General features: G+C 49.8%; 1 non-coding gene across 1 annotated transcript; it reads left to right on the plus strand.

Moving 5' to 3' along the window:
* Window positions 1-2696: 2696 nt before the first annotated feature.
* TRNAK-CUU (transfer RNA lysine (anticodon CUU)) lies at window positions 2697-2769 on the plus strand. Its single transcript has one exon. It is a non-coding gene; the product is annotated as a tRNA-Lys (tRNA).
* The last annotated feature ends 6115 nt before the right edge of the window (window positions 2770-8884 follow it).

Consider the following 8884-nt stretch of genomic DNA (forward strand, 5'->3'; position numbering starts at 1 on the left):
ATACAGCGGATGAGTTTTCCATCACTTTTGTTCCAGACCACCGATTCACAAAATCCTAAATCAGGAACTAAATCTCTGTAAATTTTCTGTAAATAGAATGATTTCTATAACCTTTGCAAATACATGCAATGCCACAGGTTGTCCAAACATTCCTGACCTATTCCACACACTTACTCATCATATTGCTTTTTGTATGACTTTATGTATCAGTTATCTCCTTCCCAATGTGGCAATTGACTTTTTCAAATAGTTTATAGTGCTACCAGCCTCTCCACTGTCACTCTCTTCCCCCTGCTCAGTTCCTTACTCAAGTAAATCATTGATATGTGTATGTTGATCAAATAATCACACTATTTTTCAAATGTTTCCGAATATTCCAGCAAAGATCTCTCTCATTCATGTTTCTTCCTCTTTTTCCCCATATTACATTGCTGTGCCTCCAGAAACGTTCTCCTATGATATAGACCACTCTGGTAGTAAAATACTGCTTCCTATTTCTAATAGAACCTTGTACAGTGTGCTCAGTACTTTCGATAGATACTCTGTGGTTCCTTTGTTATTCCACCAGAATATTGACTACAGCATATCATGGGGCCAAAATATTGCAGCAAAAATACTGAGGACCAAATATGGTGAAAGTAAGCATAGTATTTCTTTACTCAACCCCACAAATTCGTACCTTAAAAAAATCTATAGCTTCGGGTTGGCAGATGTGGATTAAGAATCGTTCATCTATACTTACTTATATGCACTTGCTGTCTCAATAATTTGGTCCTCGATATCTTTGCAACAATATTTTCTCTCCATCATAATTTTATCTTCAGAATTCTGTCATGCAACCGTTCCTTCTCTGGTCTGGTGATCAGTGGCGTAGAAAGGTCAGGTGGTGCCCGGTGCAACATATATGTTTGCCATTTTGTCACGGCCCTCAGTGATGACACCCGCGGCGGCCTGCACCCACCGCACCCCCTTCCAACACCACTGCTGTCGCCACTTTGCTGAACCTGTCATGATTAATGGATGTGACATATATCATCAGCATTGTTCTTCTCCCATTGCGCATACTTATTAGACTCTTCACTGTAGCTTACAAATGTATTTATTACTATTGAATATTGGCAATAATAGTAATTGATAAAGTGTATTTAGTGCTGCAGAACGTAGGTTCTTAACCAGGATGATTGCTGTCCTTCCCATTGTCGTGAATTATGCTGAGCTGGCTTGGCTGACTGCGAAGATTAGATGGGAAATTATTTATCTGTGGAAAGGATATTTTTAAGTCCTATCATCTGCAGCGGACGCGCGGTTAATGCATTTTTCCTACTCCATTTTAATTGTTAAAACAATGTCTTTGAAATGCATGTGGATCTAATCGCTCGCCATCTGCTTTTAGTTCATCATCATTAATTCTAATAGCTTTTGTTGATCTTTAGTTTATAATTCCAAGCAATGTTATTCTAATGTCTAATTAGAAGAGTATTAATTGGATTTATTACAAAGGAAATTACGTTGTCAATTATTCTAGAGCACGGGGGCTCAGTTTACATTCTATCTATGAACACGTTTTCTGAGCTATTAAAATATGCGCTAAAACGGATCCCATCAGTGTATTAACGTTCTGTCCTATTTCTTCATAATTAAATATAATAAATATATGTCCTGGCATTTCATTCAATTTCTGTTCTATATACGTGATGCTGCAAATATTTGCAAACAAAATTAATCTCAGTAGTGACCCACTTATGAAAAACAATTTGGTGCGATATTTTGCACACCAACAACGTCCATTAAATATATTTTTTAAACAATGTCCAAGGTCCTGATCAATGTTTGCTGATGTCACTGCTCATATATTACCCGCAGGTCCCTCCTGACCTCGTCCCCTTCCTTAAAAAATGGAGATGACCATCTCCACGACAGAAAAAAAGAAAAGGAGCATGCTGGGATACCCTACCTGCTCCCTCCCACTGGGAGTACATAAGTGGTACCAGCCCAGCATGCAGCCTATTCTTTTTTTCTGTCTCCGACAGAAAGTTTGCTGGTATGCTGTGATGTTACTGCACCTGCGCCTGCTCCTGCTGGGCTGGGGTGGCGTGCTGGTCCTTCTCTGCTCCCCCTGCCCGGCTGCCTGGCTTCGCGGGCTGCGGTGCTATGCCCTGGTGTGTCTGCCTCCCGGCCTGCCTGGCTTGCTGGGTTGCATGGCTTCTTCCTGGCTGGTGTTCTGGATTGCCGGCCCTTTGCGGCTGGTGCGCCGTCTCCCGATGGTCTTCCGGGTCGCCTGTGCGCATCTCCCCGAGCTTGGCCGGGTGGGAGACACACTGCTCCTGTTGTTGGCGGCACGGCGCTGGATGGCTTCAGGAGCCGGCTGGGTGTGTGGGGGCCTTGTTCGTGGTGCTGCGGCCCCCGCTACGGGTGAGTCCTGCTTTGCGGTGTTGTTTCTCTCTGTGCCCTACGTGTGGATTCCGATGTGTGTGCTGGGCTGATGTTGACACAAAGTCCATTTCTTCCGCTTAGTCGCTGCCCTCGCTCGCATTGATGGCTGTGCTTTGCAGGGATGTGGGGACCGGCACTTCACCGTTAGTTGCGGGCAGACTGGGGTTCGGTTCCCTGGTGTCCCGAGTCATGGGTTCTCGATGCCGGCCACATTCAGTGGCGAAATAGCGCCTTGTTTGGCCAAGTGCTTTCCGTTTGAGGGAGCCTGGCTAGCTCAGTCGGTAGAGTGTGTGACTCTTACTCTCAGGGTCGTGGGTTCGAGCCCCACGTTGGGCGAAAATGAGTAATTTTTGCCTGAATATTGCATTTACTCTTAAAATGTGGAGATTAATCTTGCATTAGAAATGCAATTTCTCCCACAAATTGTCAATAAGCCGCCTGTGTCCTCAGCTATGTCAGCCACTGTGCCCCACTTCCGATGGGTGTGTTTGCCTGGCTGCCGAATGTCTTCCCCAGGTGTCTTCCCCTGATGTTGCGGTGGTGTGGTCTGCTCTGCCTGGCGCTGATGTCCTGGAGGGCACCTGGGCCGTTTCTTGGGGGGCGATGTGCTGTTGGGGCGCTCCTCCTGCCCTCCTGGTGAGTACCGCGTAGCGGTCCCTGTTTTATTCTTTTTTGTTGTCTGGCTTTCCTGCTGTCTTTCTTTTGCAGGTTCCTCCTGGGCCTGGTCCTTGGCTCCCTGCCTGTGGCCGGTGTGGGTCTTGCCTTGGCCTCGGCGGGGCAAACTTCTCTGCCCGGCGCTGGTGTTCTGGTGGGCGCCTGGCCAGTCTGTTGGGGGTGGGGGGGTGCTGTTGTGGCCCTCTTCCTGCCTCCCTGGTGAGTGCCGTGTATCGGCTGTCCCTGTTTCTTTCCTGTTCACTGTCCTTTTGTACTGTGTGGCGGTTCGGGCTGTGTATGGGCGGGTTGGCCTTGCTGGACATGGTTCCGTCTTTTGCCTGCTGTTGTCCGTGACTGTTGCTGGTGGGTGTTGTCCTCTGGGCGTCTCCCTGCCGGTTGAGTGGGGTGTGTGCTGTTTTACTGCACTGTTTCATCAGCTCGTACCTGCAGGTCACTTGGTCTCCTGTGCTGCCTTGGCTCTTCTGCTGCTGGGGTTGCTGTTGCGTGCTTGCTGCCTTGGTTTGCCTTCCCCGTGCCTCCTCGGCGGATTGTGTTCTGTTGGTCGGAGCGGTGGGCTGGTGGTGCGTTCTTCCTGCCACCTTGGAGTCCTTTTCTCCTCCTCTTGGAGTTCCGACTTTGGTCGGGTTCTGGGGTGTTTCTCCTGTGGTGGGGGCCCCCTGCTTCATTCGGGTTGGCCCCCTCCTTTTGGCTCGCTCTGGAGTTCTCTGACTTTTTTGCTGGGGGGTGTCCCCTGTTGCTCGGGCCCCCCTGCTCTGCTGTTGCCCCGCCCCTGTTGGGTGCGCTTGTTCCCTTGGAGGGGTGTGCGTTCCACCTTTTTTTCTTTTGGGGTTGGGCTGTTCTCTCTCCCTGCCTGCGCCCTGATTCCCTGTGTTCTTTTGTGTTCCGGGGACGCTTCTGTTTTCTCCTGTGTGCCTTTGGCGTGCCCCATTGGTGTGCTTGCCCTTGTGCCTTGGATTGGGCTTTTTCTTCCTTTTCCCCTGGCCTGAGTGCTGTTTTGGGGGTTCCGGTTGGGCCTTGACGGGCTCGTGTTCTGTCCTTCTCCTGCTGCTGCGGCTCCCTGTGCTTTCTGGTTCCGGGGTTCTTGCTGGATTTCTTTGCTGTTGCCGTCTGGCCTCTCCCTCTGGTGCTTGCCGATTGGAGTGGGTCGTTTGCTGCTTGTGCTGTGCTCTGCGGCTGTGTTTCCCTGTGGCTTTGGCTTATAGTCCTCCTGCTGCCTGGACGTCCCTGGTGGGGTGTCTTCTTGCTGGGCCGTGGCTCGCTTTCTGCGGCCTTCTGCCCTTTGGTTCCTGGCGTTCCTGTGGGTTCGGTCCTGGTACGTGCCTGTCGGGTTCCTGGGGTGTCCGCTGCTGGTCGCTTCTTGCTTCCTCTCGGGTGCTTTGCTTGGGCCCTGCTCGGGCCTTCTGGCTTTCGGCAGGTTCCTGTGTCCTCCCCATGTTTCCTTGTTGGGGGGGGCTGTTGGGCCCTTCCTCTGTCCTGGTGGCGCCTTGTCCTGGTTCGGGTTAGCTCCGGGCCGGGCTGGTTGTGCTCCTGGTGGGTCCTATTGTTGTGGGATTTGTTTCTCGCCTTCTGCCTGGTAGAGTTTGGTTTCCCTGTTGTGGTTTCCTTCTCCCCTCTTGTTTCTCTGGTTGGTGCCTGTGCTTTGGGGCTTTGCTTCGCTGGCCGCTGTTGCCTCCGGTGGTGGCTGGATCGTTGGCTCTGCCTTGGGTGGGCACTTGTTCTTTGTGTGCCTGGCTCCTGTGCCCCGCCCTGTCTGCCGGTCCTGGCTGTGCTGTGCCCTTTCCCTGCTGGTGGGTTTTGGGTGTCGGTCTACCCGGGTGTGTGGCCTCTCTGCGCCTTCCTTTCGCCTCTTGGTTCCTGTCCTACTGTTGGTTCGGGAGGGGTGGGTGCCTGTCTGGGTGCCGGTCTGCCTGTGGTTTTCTCTGTTGGGCGCTTCTTGCTCCCTTCGGGTGCTTTTGCTTGCCCCGTGCTCGTGGTGTCTGCCTTCTGGTGGTGTCTCCCCCTGGTTTACGGGGGGGGTTGGGTTTGTTGTGCCCTTCCTCCGTGCTGGTGGGCCTTGGCCTTTTTGGTGGTGTTGGCTTGGGTTTCTTCTTGCCTGCTGCCCTGTTTCCCCTCTTGTGCCCTGCCCTGTTGGCCGTGCCTTTTCGCTCCTTGTGGGGTTTGGGTGTCTGCCTCCCCTGGTGTGTGGCCGGGTTTCTGCTTCCCGCCCCTCTCGCTCTGCCTTGGGTTGTGGTTGGCTTTGCTTCGGGTTTGGGGCTTTGGGGGGGCCTGGCGTTGGCCCTGTGCTCCCACACGGGCTGATTTTGGCCTGTGCCCTTTGCTCTCTCGTTGGTGCTGGGGTGTCCCTTCCCACTCCCTTGTTGAGTGGTGCGCCTTGGGCTTATTCGGGCTCCTCTCCTTTGCTTTCGGTGCCGAGGTTTTTTTCCCGTGTGCTCTGGGGGCCGGGGCTCTGCTTGGTTTTGCCTTCCGGTCCCTGTTTTGGCATCCCGTTCGCTTTGAGTTGGGGTCGCTGGTGCGCCTCTTGGCTTGCTTATGTTAGGCTTTGTGCTGTGGGGCCCTTCTTTACTTTGGGTCCTTTTTTTGGTCCCTGCTGGGGTCCTTTCCTGGCTGCTCCTTCTCTTGGGCTTTGTCACGGTCCTGGGTTGGTCTTCGGTCCTTTCTGGGTCCGCTCCCTTCAGCTGGCTGTGGCGCTGGGTCCATTGTGTGGGCTCTGGGCTTCCTTCCTCTGGTTCTCCTTTCTCGGGGAGGTCTGGCTGTGGTTGGCTGTTGTGCCTTTCCTGTGCCCCTTCCTGGTTGGGGGTTCCTTTTTGCCTGTCCTTCTGGGTCCTGGTGGTGCGGTGTTGTGTGCCTCCTGGCTGGCTGGCCTGCCTGTTCTTCGGCTGGTTTCTTGTGGTTGGGCTGTGGGCCTTGTTGTTGGCCTTCTGCCTTTGGGGTTTCGCCTTCGGTGGTTCCGTGGTGTCTCCCTTTTTCCTCCTGGGGGTCGGTTCCTCCTTTCTGGTTCTGGGGTTTTTGGTTTCCCTGGTTCCGTGTGGGCCTTTGTTGTCTTTCTTGGCTGCGCCCTCGTTTTTGCCCCGGTCTTGGTTGTTTCTGGGGCGCCGGGTTCTTCTCCCGGTTGGTTGGCCTTTTGGGTGCTGCTGCTCTTCGGAGTCTCTGCGGGGGTTGGCCTTTGGTTGGTCCTGCCCTGTGGCCTGGTTCCTCTGTGGTTCCCTGTTGCTGCCCTCTTTTCGGTTCTGCTGGGGGCTTCCCCTGCTGTGTTGGGTTCGTCCCTCTGCTTTGTTCCTTCCTGTTCCTTCGGCTCGTCCGCTCTGTGCGGGCTGTTCTTTTCTGCCCTTGTCCTTTGGGCTTGGTTGGCCTGTTGGTCCCTGGTTGTTTGGCGGCCTGGGTCCGGGGCTTCGCCCTTGGGGGCTTTCTCGCTGGTTGATTGCCCTTTCCTGGCTCCGTTCTCTGTTGGGGCGCGTGCGCTTCTCCTGGGCTTCCTTTGGTCGTGGGGGGGGGCTTGGTTTTGGCCCCTCTGCTTGCTCCCTTGGGGGCTTGACTCTGCTTCTGTGCCTCCCTTCTGCGTGGCGGTCCCCTTCTGGCCTTTGGGGTCTTGGTTCGGGCCTGTGGGGTTCTGTTTTTTGGTCTGGTGCCCTTGTTGTTGGAGGGGTTCCGGAAGGCCGGGTTCTCTGCTTTGGTATTCTCCATTTTCTAAGGAATGGGACGAGGTCAGGAGGGACCTGGGGGTAATGTCCTATTACTTACCGGTAATCTTCATTACTCCTGGTCCCGTTGACCTCGTCCAATTCCTTACTTCCCTCCCTCCCTCCCTTGCGGCCGGCCTTCCTGTTGTTGGCTTGGTGTTTTCAGGCTGCATGCTGGGCTGGTACCGCTTATGTACTCCCAGTGGGAGGGAGCAGGCAGGGTATCCCAGCATGCTCCTTTTCTTTTTTTCTGTCGTGGGAATGGGACGAGGTCAACGGGACCAGGAGTAATGAAGATTACCGGTAAGTAATAGGACATTCATGTTTACGAATCGTGGGTTAGATTTAGTAACATTTTAATAAAGTGCAAAATTACCATAAGTAATGCAAACTGTCACAATGTTATTTTTTTAATTGAAGATATAAAATTAATAAGAGAAAAATAAGAAATATACCATAACTGAAATAAAAAGATTTAAAACAATTCTCTGATATACTACTGCTTTGGTATATTTTCATTTAATGCTGTACAGTATATAATATTACATGTCTGTTTAGGGTCAGCATATATTCTAAAGTTTGCTACGTCCTTTCTCTACATTGACAATGTTATTTACCTTCCATTGAGAAACCTGTTGCCTAAAAATATTGTGAGGCAGTGCTCTGCATCAAGGCAGCCTCGCATTTGTGGCATATAGCCATTCCCATGCAGCCACTCACAGCCCTATCTGCTAACATTTGTAGACATGGCTTAGTGCACACAATTGCACCACCTCGAATCAGGTGTAAAGAACGAGAAAAGTGTTACATTCTCCAAAGTTGGCTAACTTTGCATGTCTGCGGTACTGTAAAAACCTCATACAAAGTGGGAAAAGAGTAAAATAATCCAAGTATGGTATTTTGTAATGGAAAGGTATCCTTTAACTACAAATCCTATGCCAGACTCCTGTGGCTACCTTTGTACTATTTCCCAAAGGTGTATACGTGGTGCTCGGCAATCAGAAATAGAAAAGAAGAGAGGAGCAATGCTATATCCCTGTAGATATGGTACTATCCCTCTTTGGACATTTTACGCAACACATTGCGGCAACTACACTGTGGTGGGTGAAAAAATAGTAAATTTCCCCCCAGTATAGATTTTCTCTGTATTTATTCACATGCATTGTCATTTGTATTGTATCATATTTGATAGTTTAGATGCATGTGTGATTGTGGATCATCTGTAAAAATAGGTATTCACATTTAAAATGTTATGTGCATTCAAAAGTGTATGTTAACAACACCTCACTACAATACTCATTGTCTTTCTCATACTTCTTGTATTCTTGTCTCTTACTGATACTACTCCTTTTTTATGCCTTCTCTTTCCTCTCCTACTTCTTTATATGCACCTTCTCCAATTACGTTCATTTCTCTGATGACAGTGGTCATCAGGCTGTGCAATTATTTTTTGTCGTGAATTTAACTTAAATACCACTCAAAAATACATCATGATTGAAATACCAAAAGCTTGTCCTTTTTACGAATGTATGGCAGTTACCATTCAAACCACCTTCAAATCCTTAGAAAAGGAAAGTTACAAATAGAAACCTACTCAAATGTGAATTGTTCGCCAATTAAAAACTCACTGCAAAAGAACAAAACAACAAAAACTACCTCACAATGACCAAATCTAAATCAAGACTAGAATGTTTCACTTGGGATTTTGTAAATCATTGGAATAGAGTAGAGTGGAGTGGAGTACAGTAGAATAGCGTACAGTGGAATATCGCATAGTGGAGTAGCATTCAGTGAAGTGACATACAGTGAACTGACAGACTGGAGTGGCGCAAACTGGAGGTTTGTGCAGTGTAAGTGCAGACCATTATTAGTCAGTGTTTTCTGGTTAGCGAGCTGAAAAGAGTGTGTAACAAGGTCTGCTACGTTTAGTAATTTGAGGGCTGTGAATAAATTGTAAATAAAAGTTAGAACTATAACTTCAGAATTTTTAAAGTTTGTGTAGTTTAAAGTTGTTTTGTACAGGAAAAATATTTTGTCCCAACTATTACTAAGTTTAACCTTTGAATTTTACACTGAAAAAATATATTTGTGTGTGTAGA

The sequence above is a fragment of the Lissotriton helveticus genome, chromosome 3_1, assembly GCF_964261635.1.
Source record: "Lissotriton helveticus chromosome 3_1, aLisHel1.1, whole genome shotgun sequence".
Classification (NCBI taxonomy): Eukaryota; Metazoa; Chordata; class Amphibia; order Caudata; family Salamandridae; genus Lissotriton; species Lissotriton helveticus.